This window comes from Rhinatrema bivittatum, chromosome 2 (assembly GCF_901001135.1).
Source record: "Rhinatrema bivittatum chromosome 2, aRhiBiv1.1, whole genome shotgun sequence".
Classification (NCBI taxonomy): Eukaryota; Metazoa; Chordata; class Amphibia; order Gymnophiona; family Rhinatrematidae; genus Rhinatrema; species Rhinatrema bivittatum.
The window spans coordinates 67,760,531-67,774,780 of NC_042616.1; the positions used below are offsets into that span (position 1 = coordinate 67,760,531).

General features: G+C 44.2%; 1 protein-coding gene across 1 annotated transcript in view; it reads right to left on the minus strand.

Annotated features, from left to right (window-relative positions):
• The window catches only part of WNT9A (Wnt family member 9A), a 293,795-nt gene that overhangs the window by 37,948 nt on the left and 241,597 nt on the right, over positions 1-14,250 (minus strand). The window lies entirely within an intron of this gene.

The following is a 14,250-nucleotide window of genomic DNA, read 5'->3' on the forward strand; positions in this document are numbered from 1 at the left end:
CTAATAATTGCTTATAATTGAAACACCAATAATTGCTTATAATTGAAACACCAATGTATCAAAAGACCGCCCTAACAAACAAAATGGTGAAGTATATATTCTTTTACTTCCACCATACAAGCTGGGCCATGTATAATCATCAGTCGTAAAGCATATTGCACAGTCCCAAAGAATTTTTTAAATCGCAAATAAAAATGCACTTCCCTTAGTAGCTGTAATAATGGAGGAGCATGGTCCTGGTTCTTGGTGCTGCACTTTTGCAGCTCTTGCCTTTTGCTATGGTATAATTCATCAAAAAGTTACATTCTGGATGAGACCAACAATTGTAAGAAACATAAAAGAATGGTATTTGAAGAAAATGTACAAGAGGGCATGAAACCATTAAAGATAACTGGGTGGGTAAGGCATGTGAAAAGCATCAGATGGCCAGGTCAAGACCATTGGGGAAGGGGAATTGGAAAGAAGCTCAAAGACTCTTGGAGCTGAAGAGGAAACACCCTAAGGTACTAGCTTGGAGAGATGGCGGTAGCACTGCTGCTAGCGTTTTAAAAAAGAAAGAGTAGGAACAGAGAAACATAGAAGGAAGAGTGGCTAAAAAAAAACCCAAAGTGTACTTTAAAGGTTGAGGCAGGAAGAAGAATGGCATCAAAACCCCAAAGCACCAGGAGGAGCAAAGTAGTAACAGGAGTGGCATGAAGAGCCAGAGGAGTGGTGCCACAAGCATGCAAAGTAATATATTGCTATTTCTTCATCTTTCTCCACACATTGCTCCTTATCACTTTTGTCTGATATATCTAAAAAATATTTTGTCATCTTACTTTACCTCTGTTGCTATCCTTTCTTCCACTTGACCTTTTGCCTTTCTGATTTCTTTCTTCTTCTCCCTTAGCATCACCAGGTATTCTTTCCTATGTTCATCTTTTTGGGATCCTTTGCACTTCTTGAACGCTGTTCTTTTTACCTTTATTTTTTATCCATTTCCTTTGAGAACCAAGCCAGTTTCCTTTTCCTCTTACTTTTGTTTATTTTTCAAAAATATATTTATTTATTTTAGAGTATTTCTCATCCATATCCCTCAAATATCGATGTGGGTTATAATATAACATACATAATAAAATAAAAATAGGTTTGATGCCTTTGCAATCATTCCTTTTAATTTAGTCCATTGTTTGTCTACCTCACCCATTTTTTCCCAGTGGTCCCCAGTGGTCCCCAGTGGTCCCCAGTGGTCCCCTTTTTTGCACCAGAGACCGGCTTCAAGCAAGACCATTTTTCCATGGCCCAGGCAGGGCGGGGTGGGGGTGGGGCAGGGGCGAGGCTTTGGTCATATGGGGGCGGGGTTATGGAGGGGATTAGATTTTAGTGCACACTTATTTAATTATGACATTTATAATGTGAATGTGACTCAACTCACTATAGGTTCTCACATGCATGACACACTGACCCATGATCGTCACAGGGCTAGATGTAAAAGTACAGTTTGCATCCACGGGAACCCCCCCTGACCCACAATAATGGATGTAAAGCAGAATTATGACATTCCCCATACAACTCACCCTACAAAAAAAGATATTCTGGTTCTGGTGTCATCTCAGTAACAGCAACTCAAACTCCTTCTACTTCCAGGCTCAATAGCCCTACTTATGAAAAGACAGCAGTTTACCACCAATGCATGTCCTCTTGAGAAAACACAACAAATAAGACCGATACAAACGCTTACATGCTAGTAAAATATCTCATCTCGGTAACAGGAACAGAACCGACCTAACATACTCCCAGGATCTGTAGTAATGCACATAAACTAATCTGCAGAGTTACACCTGTATTATGGAATACACTCAAACAGGAGCAACCCTATCTATGAAAAGGCAACACTACAAATATTAAATCAGGTCTTAAAAACCAATACACCTCTTATTAGGAAAACAGAACTAGCAAGCAGCTATAGATCCCCACTCAGAAATAATTGTAAAACTATACTAATAAGCAGAATAAATTTTTCAAAACAGCTATGAACAGAATAACATCCAACAATTAAAAACTCATAAAAACTATTAAACATGCTCCAAACACCAATAAAATATTTCAAAAAAGCAGACATCACACAATTAAAATAGCAGTCAAGAAAAATAAACTTAAAAAGCCACCTTTACTTATCTCCTCCAGCAGCTCTCCTACTCCCCTTCCCTGCAGGCCGTGGCACACACCAGAAGCAGCAATAGAAGCTAAGCTCTATACTTATGGTCCTCTTCCTTAGTGCCCATGTCTCTCACACACACACCATACCAGTCATGCCCCCATGACCAGCTTCTGTCTCTCACACACCAATCATCTCCCAGTCTTTGGCACACGCACACCAGTCACCTTCCTGAACAGTTTCTCTCATGCCATACACACACACAGGCTTCCCACTCCCATGTTCTACTTACATATATGGGCTTCTCACTCTCATAATCACTTTCTTTGTCTCTCTCTCACACACACACCAGTCTCTCACTCCCATGCTTGTTCTCTCCACATGCACAAGCTTCTCATTCCCATAATCACTTTCTTTCTCTCTCTCACACACACACCAGTCACCTGATCTCTCTCATGCATACACACACACAGGCTTCCCACTCCCATGTTCTTTCAGATATACAGGCTTCTCACTCCCATGCTCTGTCTCACACATACCCAGGTTTCTCACTCCCATGCTCACTCTCTTCACATGCACAGGCTTCTCATTCCCATAATCACTTTCTCTCTGTTACACACACACCAGTCTCTCTCATTTCCATGCTCACTCTCCACGTGCACAGGCTTCTCATTCCCTGAATCACATTCTCTCACATTCACACACACCAGTCTCTTTCTCTCACACACACCGTCACCTTACCAACCAGTCTCTCTCTCATGCACGCACACACACACCCAGGTTTCTCACTCCCATGCTCACTCTCTTCACATGCACAGGCTTCTCATTCCCATAATCACTTTCTCTCTGTTACACACACATCAGTCTCTCTCATTTCCATGCTCACTCTCCACGTGCACAGGTTTCTCATTCCCTGAATCACATTCTCTCACATTCACACACACCAGTCTCTTTCTCTCACACACACCGTCACCTTACCAACCAGTCTCTCTCTCATATGCATGCACACTCACCCAGGTTTCTCACTCCCATGCTTTCTTTCACCCCCCCCCCCTTCTTACGCCCATGCTTTCCCACATACCCAGACCTCACTTCCATGCTTTTTCTCTCTCTCTCACACACACACACACACACACATCAGTCACCTCCCTGACTAATGTCTTACACTCTCACATACACATCAGTCATCTCCCTGAGCAGTCACTTTCATTGTCTCTCACATACACACACACATCAGCTCTCTGACCAGTCAATCACACACAGGCTGGCTGGCTGCTTCTCTCTCTTTCTCTCACTCACTTCTTCTCCCCTCCCCCGGAGCACAAATGGTAGCTGTAGCAGCCCCCGCAGGCCAAGAAAGAAGAATCCCATCGGCCGCGGGAGGCTCAAGCTGCTCTCTCATTTCCCGATTACCGGCTGCTTCAATTGCTCGGGGGCTGATGCTGCAGCCGCCGCTGCTACTTTCACGTGGCACTGCTCTTTCTTCTTCCCGCGCACCGCGCATCACTTCCTGTTCTGGGTCACGGGGGGGGGCAGGCGCGGGAAGAAGAAAAGGCCCAGCCGCGGGTGCCACGGCTTCCTCTAACACTGCTGCCGTTCCCACTGGGCTTGAACGTGCTGATAGCCCGGCGGCAACGGCAGCAGGGAAGGAAGAGCAGCAGGAGAGATCGGGAGCACGCGACACACCAGCCGGTGCTTGGCGCCGGCGCCGCGGACCGGCAAAAATCCCCAACGGCCCGGTCCCGGTCCGCGGACCGGTGGTTGGGGACCCCTGTTCTAGTTCTATCTCCAGGTACATCCCCATTTTGGCAAAGTATGTATTTTTGAAATACAAAACTTGGATTTTCATGTGACTTTTCTCTATCCTGGTTGTGATATCAAACCATATAGTCTGATGATCACTGGTGCTCAGGTGAGCATTTACCTTGACATTAGAGTTATTATCCCCATTAATGAGCACCAGGTTGACTATCACACCCTCCCTTGAGGGTTCCATTACCATTTATTTGAGCAGAGCCCCTTTAGGGGATTCTACTATTTCTCTACTTCTTACAGATTCTGCAGAAAGTATACTCCAATCCACATCTGGCAAATTCAAATCACCAATGAGCCATGTTTCTCCCATCTTTCCCACCTTTTGGATGTCTTCAATCAGATCTCTATCCAGTTCTTCTGTTGAGTCAGAGACCTGTAGATCACACCAGTATAAATGGAAGCACCAACTTTTTTTTTTTAGGACATCTCATAATGCTTCTTCCCTACACCACATCCCTTGCAATTCAGTTTCTTGGATATTATTTTTGACATAAAGAGCTACTCCTCTCTCTTTTTGACCTCTCTATCCTTCCTTAACAGGTTATAGCCCGAGATGGCCATATTCCAATCATGAGACTCATTGAACCATGATGATGTAATAGCAATGATGTCCAAGATTCCCTCCACTGTGAGAGGCTGAAGGTCTAGGATTTTATTGTCCAAACTATGAGTATTTGTAGTCATAGCTTTCAAACTTTTCTCACTTGGTTTGCTGTTCGTTCTAGTCACCTTTTTAGATATTTTAAGCTGATTTATATTATTCTATTCTCTTCTCACTCCCTGTGTTGCATGGGAGTTACATGCCAATTTCATTGGCCACTTTCTTCCACCCCCTGCCCTCTAGTTTACATGCCTGATAATGTATGATCTGAATTTATAGCTGGTCGCCACATCTCAAAAAAGATAAAGTTGTGATGGAGAAGGTACAGAGAAGGGCAACCAAAATGATAAAGGGGATGGAACAGCTCCCCTATGAGGAAAGGCTGAAGAGGTTAGGGCTATTCAGTTTGGAGGAGAGACGGCTGAGGGGGGATATGATAGAGGTGTTTAAGATCATGAGAGGTCTTGAACGAGTAGATGTTACTCGGTTATTTACACTTTCGAATAATAGAAGGACTAGGGGGCATTCCATGAAGTTAGCAAGTAACACATTTAAGTCTAATTGGAGAACATTCTTTTTCACTCAATGCACAATAAAGCTCTGGAATTTGTTGCCAGAGGAGGTGGTTAGTGCAGTTAGTGTAGCTGGGTTCAAAAAAGGTTTGAATAAGGTCTTGGAGAAGTCCATTAACGGCTATTAATCAATTATACTTAGGGAATAGCCACTGCTATTAATTGCATCAGTAGCATGGGTTCTTCTTAGTGTTTGGGTATTTGCCAGGTTCTTGTGGCCTAGTTTTGGCATCTGTTGGAAACAGGATGCTGGGCTTGATGGACCCTTGGTCCGACCCAGCATGGCAATTTCTTATGTTCTTATGTTCCTGCCACAGTCAAATATAGGATGACCCTGCTACAGGGTGGTGCTTTTGGAACTCAGATCATCTGTGGTATCCTTGAAGTGTTTAAGAATTTTTATCAGCTGCCTCATCACTGCCCACTAATGATGCCCCAGGGGGCAATCAACACCTATTTCTGTTTCCAGAGACAGATTATGAAGTAGTGTCTGCTGCTCCACTAACCTCTGCAGAATCAAATAGGTGCCAATATCTTGAATCAGACGATTATGAGGTATCCCAAAATCTTCCTGCTTCTCATTGAGAATCTCTCCCCCCCCCCCCCCCCCACACACACACACACACATACACACATACACTTCATGCTTTGATGGAAATGCCCCACTGGTTTTGGGCACTTCTCTATCAGGTCCTTCAGGAATAAATTCCAGTGGTCCTTGGGCCCCTGCCCCAGAGCATTTCTTATTGCCAGGTGCAGCATGTGTGCAAAGCAACAATTACCCTGAAAACCTCCATTGTCTATTGCTCTTATATATTTCCTATGGTCTGTCACAAGAAAACTGCCTGAAGACTCCTGCCTCTCTGGTCTAGTTGCCAGCCTTCCAGCATCTTTCTTGTGGCCGATAAAATGTTGCACGAGGTATTGGGTTCTACATTAAGGGCCAGATTTTATAACATGCGCGCAGGCGCAGATTTGTTTGTACAACCCAGCGCGAACAACCCGGGCAGGCGTAACTTGTGCGCTCTGGCTCTCCATCCCCCGGCTCGGTGGCTGTTCCAGAGGCCTCGGTCCTGCCCCCGGAACGCCACCGGACTGGTGCCCCGCCCCAGAACGCCCATTTTTTCAAGCCCCGGGACTTATGCGCATCCCGGGGCGCACGCAGGGGGAGGCAGGGGTAGGTTTTCGGGGGTTGCACACATATCTTTTGCGCACAACCCGTTGAAAACCTACCCTAACTGAGTGTGCATCACAGCCCACCTGCACCCTGGTGCTCATTAACCACTAAGTGCATACTTTCTACTATCTCGGTCAGGTCTGACCAGTGTGTCATCAGGTAGAGGAAAGCATGAGTAGCATTTTTGCTGGTGAAATGTACACTGTTCCCCTCTATCTTAGGCAGATGTGCCTGTATGAACCTATGGCACTGGCTGCAGAGGGTGTAGATAACCTGCCTTAAATGTAATCCTGAAGGGCATTTTATAATTGGGGTTTAACACTTGCAGCAGACATTTAAAACCCATGTTTTCCACTACCAGCTGGTCATCAAGGGCAATCATTTTCCTGCTGGACATGTTTTACTACTTTTGATGCTGCCTTCCTCTTGCCCCGGGCCAGTGATATGGAACACCATACCATTTCCTTTATAATGGCTTGCCACTGCAGACACATGGCAGAAGACTACTGACCTGCCACCTGACTGGTGGAAAAGACTGTGGGATCAGATTTGGGAAAAGTCTTCCCATTTACAACCCTTTTTCTTTGGCTTTTACTTTGAGTAGGACAAGTAGTTCTCAGATTAGCACTGCTACCTTCCCCTGAGGCCAATGAGAGCAGGTGTTGCTTCTGCAGATGAGGCTGCATTCCAGCCTTTGTCAGATGCTCCACTCACTTCCATTGACTGATATCCTTATTGCAATGAACATGCTGAGCAAAATGTGGATCCTTCCTCACTTTAAAGCACCTACAGACAAGGGATGTCTTGTGCGATCTCTTCTCTGCCTCCTTGGAGGATGATGCTGGCACTGGTGTTGAGGTTGAAGATAGATCTTGAGGAAAAACTGAAAGACATCACTCATGTTCTCTGTCTGCATTACCTCATCTTCCTGGGGGTTGCTCTCAACACTGTCAGTGTCATCTATCTCCCACATTACCTCACTTGAAGTTAATATGTTATTTACTAAACCTCCGAAATGTTCTTCAACTACTAGCACTTCAATTTCTGATTCATGGAATCCTCAGAATTAGTTGTTGAAAATACTGCCTCATTGATTCAGAAGCAGTAACCCTAAAGGTCAAGGAGCATGCTGCTAATTTTGGCTTTTGCGATTCTGCTGCCCCTAACAATGACCCTCCCTTACTAATACAAGCATTGGATGGTTCTTGAGCCTTTTCCCTTTGCTCCAAAATAAGAAGAAATGGAACAGGCAGTGGTGGCACATGCTCTCCAAATTTCATTTTATTCTGCATTAAGCTGGCTTCCACTCCTGCCATTATCCAGCTTAAAAAAAATCCCTTTTCAATTTAAGCGCAGGACTGGTTTTTTTTTTGCTATTGTTGTTACTATTAGGCTGAGCTGGCTCTGCAGTAAATCTTCTTTCCCTGCTATTCCCTGTTCTGCCCTTGCCTCTCAATTGCAGGATGGAATTTACATTTTTCTTATCAGCTTAGTTCTGAATGTGTGTCTTTTTTAGATATGTGGGCTGAGTTTAAGGATGGCATTTTTGTTATATGTATCTTTAGAAAACCTACCGATCATAATAGTTTATTGTGATTTGATAGCCTCCATCCTAGGTATATTATTTATATTAGTGAGAATATTCTTACCTGCCAATTATTTTGTTTTAGGAGGATTTGTTCCTCTAAGGCTGACTGCAAGAAACATGCTATTGAGATGGAGGGAGCACTGGGTGGCCAGCGCCATCTTTAAAAATGGCGTGGGCCATCCAGTGCTCCTACCATGTGACAGGGGTCGGCCAATGAAATGGATACCTTGTCACATGGTAAGGGCAAAGGCCATCGGTGCCATTTTTATTAGTGGCAGCCGATGGCCCGAGAGTGGGAGATCGCTCCCGGGACCCCCACTGGACCACCAGGTACCTGTAAAAAGTTTTTTTGGGGGGGGGTCAGGAGTGTGGGGGAAGCTAAGGGATTAGTTTTAAAGTGTCGGGGTGGGTTTTTTGTTTATCGGCTCAGGCGCAGCCGATAAACAAAACCATGATCGGGCTGGACGAAAAAAAAAACACGATGTGAATCGGAACTGGAATCAGAACCGATTCCGGTTCCGATTCACATCTCTAATCAACATTGCTTTATTTTACAACACATTGTTTCAAGATGGGATGAAAAAATCAGCTCTTATGTGCAATGATGGATCTCTTTACTATAATTGTTTTATCGTGAACCACTTAGAAATTGGTTAAGTGGAAACAAAATATTCCAAATAAATAAATAAATAAATAGCCTCGACACAATTTTTCTTTCCAGTTTGAATAAAAAGATTGATTGGGTGGCTTGTTTTTGGTTGATGCATGGCTCTGTTGAGTCTGTGATTATAAATTTGTTCTATGATTGGCTGATCTTTGACGACATGTTCTGGATCTAGGATGATATCCATGTTTGCTTCTGGTTTGTACATGCTTTGAGATGCTGTGGGTGAATTTGCAATATAATAGCTTCAAGTATGTTTATTCTTTGGTATATGGGAAATATCTGAATAATAGTTAAAGGGCCGCAGGTGTAAAATTCAGGACTTACCATGCGTAAGGGCCAGGCCCTGCGCATGCTGTGCACATTTTAAAAAGGACACAGCCACACACATAAGTCCCAATATGTGCACACGTGCCAGATCCTAAAAAAAGAGCAGGGGTGTGTGGTCTGGGCAGGGAGAGGCAGGGCAGGGCGGGAAGGATGTCAGCCGGGCAGCGGCCATTAGCCGCTGTTCCAGGGAAGCGCATATCAGCAGCTGGCCAGCGCACAGAAGTTGTTTCTGCTCCAATGGAACAGTAAGTAAAAAAGCAACAAAAATGAGGATAGTTAGGGTTAGGTCAGGGGTCAGGGTGGAGAAGGGAAGAAGTAGGAAGAATAGGGTTAGGGATAGAAACGTTCCCTCCCTGTCTGCTCCTTAATTGAAGTGGACTGGGAGGGAACTGGGGAAGGCCCAATTATGTTGCCATGCGTAATTTTCTAAAATTCACCCCCTCCCCTCCGCGTGTGCCACCCACACATGCACGCACGGATTTTAAAACCATGCACATGCTAGCACATGCATGTTATAAAATCAGCTCCTCCATGTGCGTGTGATGGGATCCATGCACACATGGACGCGAATGTGCTTCTTTTAAAATCTACCCTTATGTTTTATGAGTAGTTTTAAAATATTTTGATATGTTTGATTTGTATAAATATTGTGAAACATAGCGCTCTGACCTATGCAATATAAATGACATTGTGCTCAGCAGTAATCTTGATGTTTTGCTGAATTTTCACCTTGTGGAACTTTGCTTTTCTGCTTTGGAATACTGGAGTTCTGGAAAAAATTCCACCATTTGCCCTTGATTGACATCCCCCCTGAGGAAGTTCTGTGGAGGTTGGAAGTATGAGAGATTATGAGAAATTGAGGATTCCTATGGATTTGTGTTTTCCATAGGAGTTCTACACCACGTGGATTTTCTATCCTTGTGGCATGTGATATTTTGTGTTTGTATTGACATTGGGAGTTGCTTCCTGTGGATTTTTATATTTTCGATATTGTTTGTGGTTTTATATGTTTTGTGCATCTTTGTTTGTTCATTATGTCTGTGATCAGTGTGTGGTTTCATGTATTGTAATAGCTCTGTGAGGTACTTTGAATTTATTTATATTTTTTAGATTAAAGATTGATATTTTCATATGTCTATATCATCCTTTATTATCTGCCATGTTGAGTAATACCAAAAATCCATCAAGCCCAGCATCCCATCTCTGACAGTGGCCAGTGGTTACTAGGAAGAACCCAAGAGTTTCCAAAGAATAGATCCAGACTATAACTACACTTAGCCATTGTGTTTTATCAATGTCAAGTTTTTTGGGGGTTTTTTTTTTCATTTGAATATTCAGATTGATTCCTCAAATGGACACCAAATTGTTACCTCCTTAATGGACTATGATCATATCTAGCTTGTATTGCTTCTTTGCCTTCTGCCAAACTCTAGGTATCTGCAGATCCTCTCTCTCTTCCCCATCTACTTTATCATTACCTTCTTATGTGATACACCCTTTTTCAGGCCTAAAGTATAAATGAATGCCCTACAATCCAAATGGTTTTCACAGTGTGTACCATATTGTTTCTACTTTGAACAGATATAAAGTTAGTATTAGCCTCAATACAGCTCGCCTCTCACATATCCTTTCGACTCGTCAGACTTCCAAACCCTGATCTTACATGCCTAACTCCTTAGCAAGTGAAGTTGTCCTCATTCTAAATGAATGTGTCCCATATCACTACTGCTTTCAGCATATGTTCTAATGGAAATTATGGTTTATAAAGTGCATGTGATTAATGAATTAGCAAATAAATAATAAAAGGCTTTTTCCGCTGTCTCGAGGCATTTTGATAACACCCTCGAGCTGAAAGCATGACAATACTCATTTATCTCTATGCTGAAAAAATGTGCTCACCCAATGGCCTGATCCATTAATAGATCACCACATCCTTAACCAGGCACTGCTTCCTCTTCTTAAACCAGAATAAATAGTGTCCCATCCTGCTGCCATTTTGCCCATCTTTGAGCTCTTTAGCCAAAATGTTATCTAATTACCTTTCTCCTGAACATCCTCTAATGATAATGTTGGACTATGCAGATTACGTCTTTTTCCTGTCAACTCACCCTAAACATCACAAAAAGACATAAACAAAAAGGCAGCTCAAAATAATCTACCCTTGTAGCTGTCCCTTTGCCAGAGTTGATCCCATCATCCCTTCGAGAACAATGATTTTCGGCCTCCTCCACCCTTTCTTTAGGCCCTAATAATGCTTCCACCATCCTTTCATTAGCTTTTTTTTTTTTTAATGAGGAATGCTTTATTACACCCTATTTACTACTAAAGCTTTTGAAAATTCCCCCCCCCCCCAGTATAAGTACAACTACACATGCTGTTTCACTATACACATAGTTATACCCATGTAGAAAAGAAAGTAGGATTAGGTCGAGGGAGGAAAAGAGCACATATGCACGGTAATTTCATTTTTTGGATTACTGCACAAACTTTTTAGTGTGCACGTTGCAGGTGCAAAGTACACAGGAACGTTTCTACTCCCAGTGTGGATGCAGGAACATTTTCAAAACAAAACACCATGGGCAATTTCCTTTAGAACTTAAGCTTGCAAGTCTGCAGTTACCTCTTGCTATCACATCGCCCCACGATCCCTTATACCACCAGCCATGAAACATTGCCAGATGCCTGTGACTCTCTTGTCTCTGTCATAAAGGAAGTCCTGGAGAGACCCACATCTCTTTACCACCTATGTCCTGGTGCCAGAATGGAAAAGGGGCTGAAAAGCTCGCTTTATAGCTCTTTTGCTACTATAGTGCTTGCTTGCATTGCTCCACCCTGCCGCCACGCACACTGAGCAATGAGGGTCACACTTTGCAGCTGTTCAGGAGCCTCCTGTTCCTCTGACTCTGATGCTGCTCTCCCACCTCTGCTGCTTTGCAAGCCGCCTGGCTCCAGCCAGCACCATTTATGCTCCCAACCAGCTCTTCCTGCTATTTCCTAGAGGACTTGATAGGTTATCTGGATTTGGATTTAATTACTAATGTCCCAAATCTGAGCTCAAGACGAGTTTATAAATAAGGTACAGTAGGCACGTCCCTGCCTCAGAGGGCTTAAAATCTAACAAGTAAATTTACAACGGGCCCGGCCACTCGTGTAAACCCCGGTATGTGCAGAAGTGCCGGCCAAGGGAAAAGGGGCGGCCCGGGAGGGGGGGGGGGGGGCAGCGCAATTAGCCGCTGTCCCAGGGAAGCATGAGCTGGAAGCTGGCCGGCGTGCGCAGATTACTTCTGCTCTGGAGGCGCAGTAAGTAACAAAATAAAAAAATTAGGGATAGGCAGGGTTAGGTTAGGGCTCGGGGAGGAGAGGGAAAGAGGTAGGAAGGGTAGGGTTAGGGATAGGAAAGTTCTTTCCCAGTCCGTTCCTTAACTGGAGTGGACTGGGAGGGAACTGGGGAGGCTCAATTGCATTGATGCGCATTACTTTGTAAAATTCCCCCTCTGCAGGTGCAAGTCGCAGGCCGCCTGCATATGTGCATGGTCATTGGATTTTATAACATGCGCGGGCCGGCAAGCACATGTTATAAAATCGGCGCATCCATGTATGCGCACCAGGAACCGCATGCACATGGACACACGCGTGCTCCTTTTAAAATCGACCCCTAAGTGAAAAGAAGTTGAAATCAGTGGCGTAGCTAGACAATTTGGCGCCCGGGGCAAGAGACTTCTTCGGCGCCCCCTCCCTCCATCAATGATTTGCATTGAAATCAGTGCTATTTTTCTGCACTCATTTTTATGAGCGCGCATGCAAATAAGATAATTTCAAAACAGCTGATGAATAGAATATCCAATAATTAAAGATTAATGCAAATTTTGAAAGCTTTACCAAACACAAATAAAATATTTCAAACAGCAGACACATCACATACTACCCAATAATTAAAATGGTAGTCAATCAAGAAAAATAAACTTAAAAAGCCACCTTTACTTACCCTCTCCAGCAGTTCTCCTCTTAAAATTTAGTAATTTCATCTTTCATCCAACTTTTCAACAAAATCAGCACAAAAGTTGAGGTATATGTATTATCACACTTCATTTTTTAAACTGGCAGATTCCTTTCTCACATACACTCACACAGAGAAAGAAGATCGGCGCAGCCGGTCTAGCTGATCATGTGGCCGAAGAAAGGAAGATCGGTGCAGCCGGAGACCAGCCGCCGAGACTTAAGGGGGCGCCGCGGCAGGCAGCCAGCCCCCAACTCTCCCTGCCTCCCCCCCAGTGCCACCCTCCCGACGCCCTCCATGGTGGTCCAGCGGAGGGCCCGGGAGCAATCTGCCACTCCCGGGGCCTCGGCTGCCACTAAGCAAAATGGCGCTGGTGGCCTTCAGCCCCTGTCACATGGTAGGGGCTAAAGGTCACCAGCGCCATTTTGCTTAGTGGCAGCGGAGGCCCCGGGAGCGCTAGGGGGGTGTCGGGAGGGTGACACTGGTGGGGCGGCAGGGCGAGTCGGGAGCTGGCTGCCTGCCACGGCGCCCCCTTAGACATGGCGCCCGGGGCGGCCGCCCACCCCTCGCTACGCCACTGGTTGAAATAGCTTGCCCAAAGTCACAAGGTGCATCAGTAAGGGAAGTAAGATGTGAACCTTGGCTTCCCTGGTTCTCATCTCACTGCTCTAACCACTAGACAGCTCTCTTTTTTTATTTTGCAGTTCTTCTACCTCCTTCCCCCATGCTTAGCTCACTGTAGTCTCTTTTTAAGTCTCAATGGCTCTACAGCTCTTGAAAACCAAAAAGACTCCTTGGGAGCAAGCGACAGCTGCTGTATTATACACCCTCAGTCATCCAATGTGGCCAGGTCAACAGAGGAAATGTTCTGTTTCAAAATACACATGCTTGAAACTTGAGATTTTCTAGTTATGTTTTAAAGTAATACTGGTTATACCTGTTTAATGAATGCATTTAATTTTAATATTTATTGCAACAGGCACACCAGGGATGATTATCTGCAAAGAATTATTAAATTTGCAGATTTCTGTACTGTGGGTATAATTTGTAAAAGCAAAATACTGATAATGTTAAGCAATCTAGTGGAAACCTCTTATTGCTGTATTGCTCATTGCAAGCAGAGGAAATAAAATAATGGATGCTACAATGCCATTTCTTCCTGGTTAGCCACATAACCTTGAATGGTGCCCCTAAGATTTGTAAGACATGCTTGACCAGACATACCTCAGAAAAAAGGTCAGCCCTTCTGGGATTAGGAAAGTTAGCAACGCTCCTGCTAGAAAGTCATGTTTAATGATACTTTGCTGAGAAACATGTACGAATTTAATTAACACATCACTTACTTAACCCGAGTGGAACTAATTGAGTC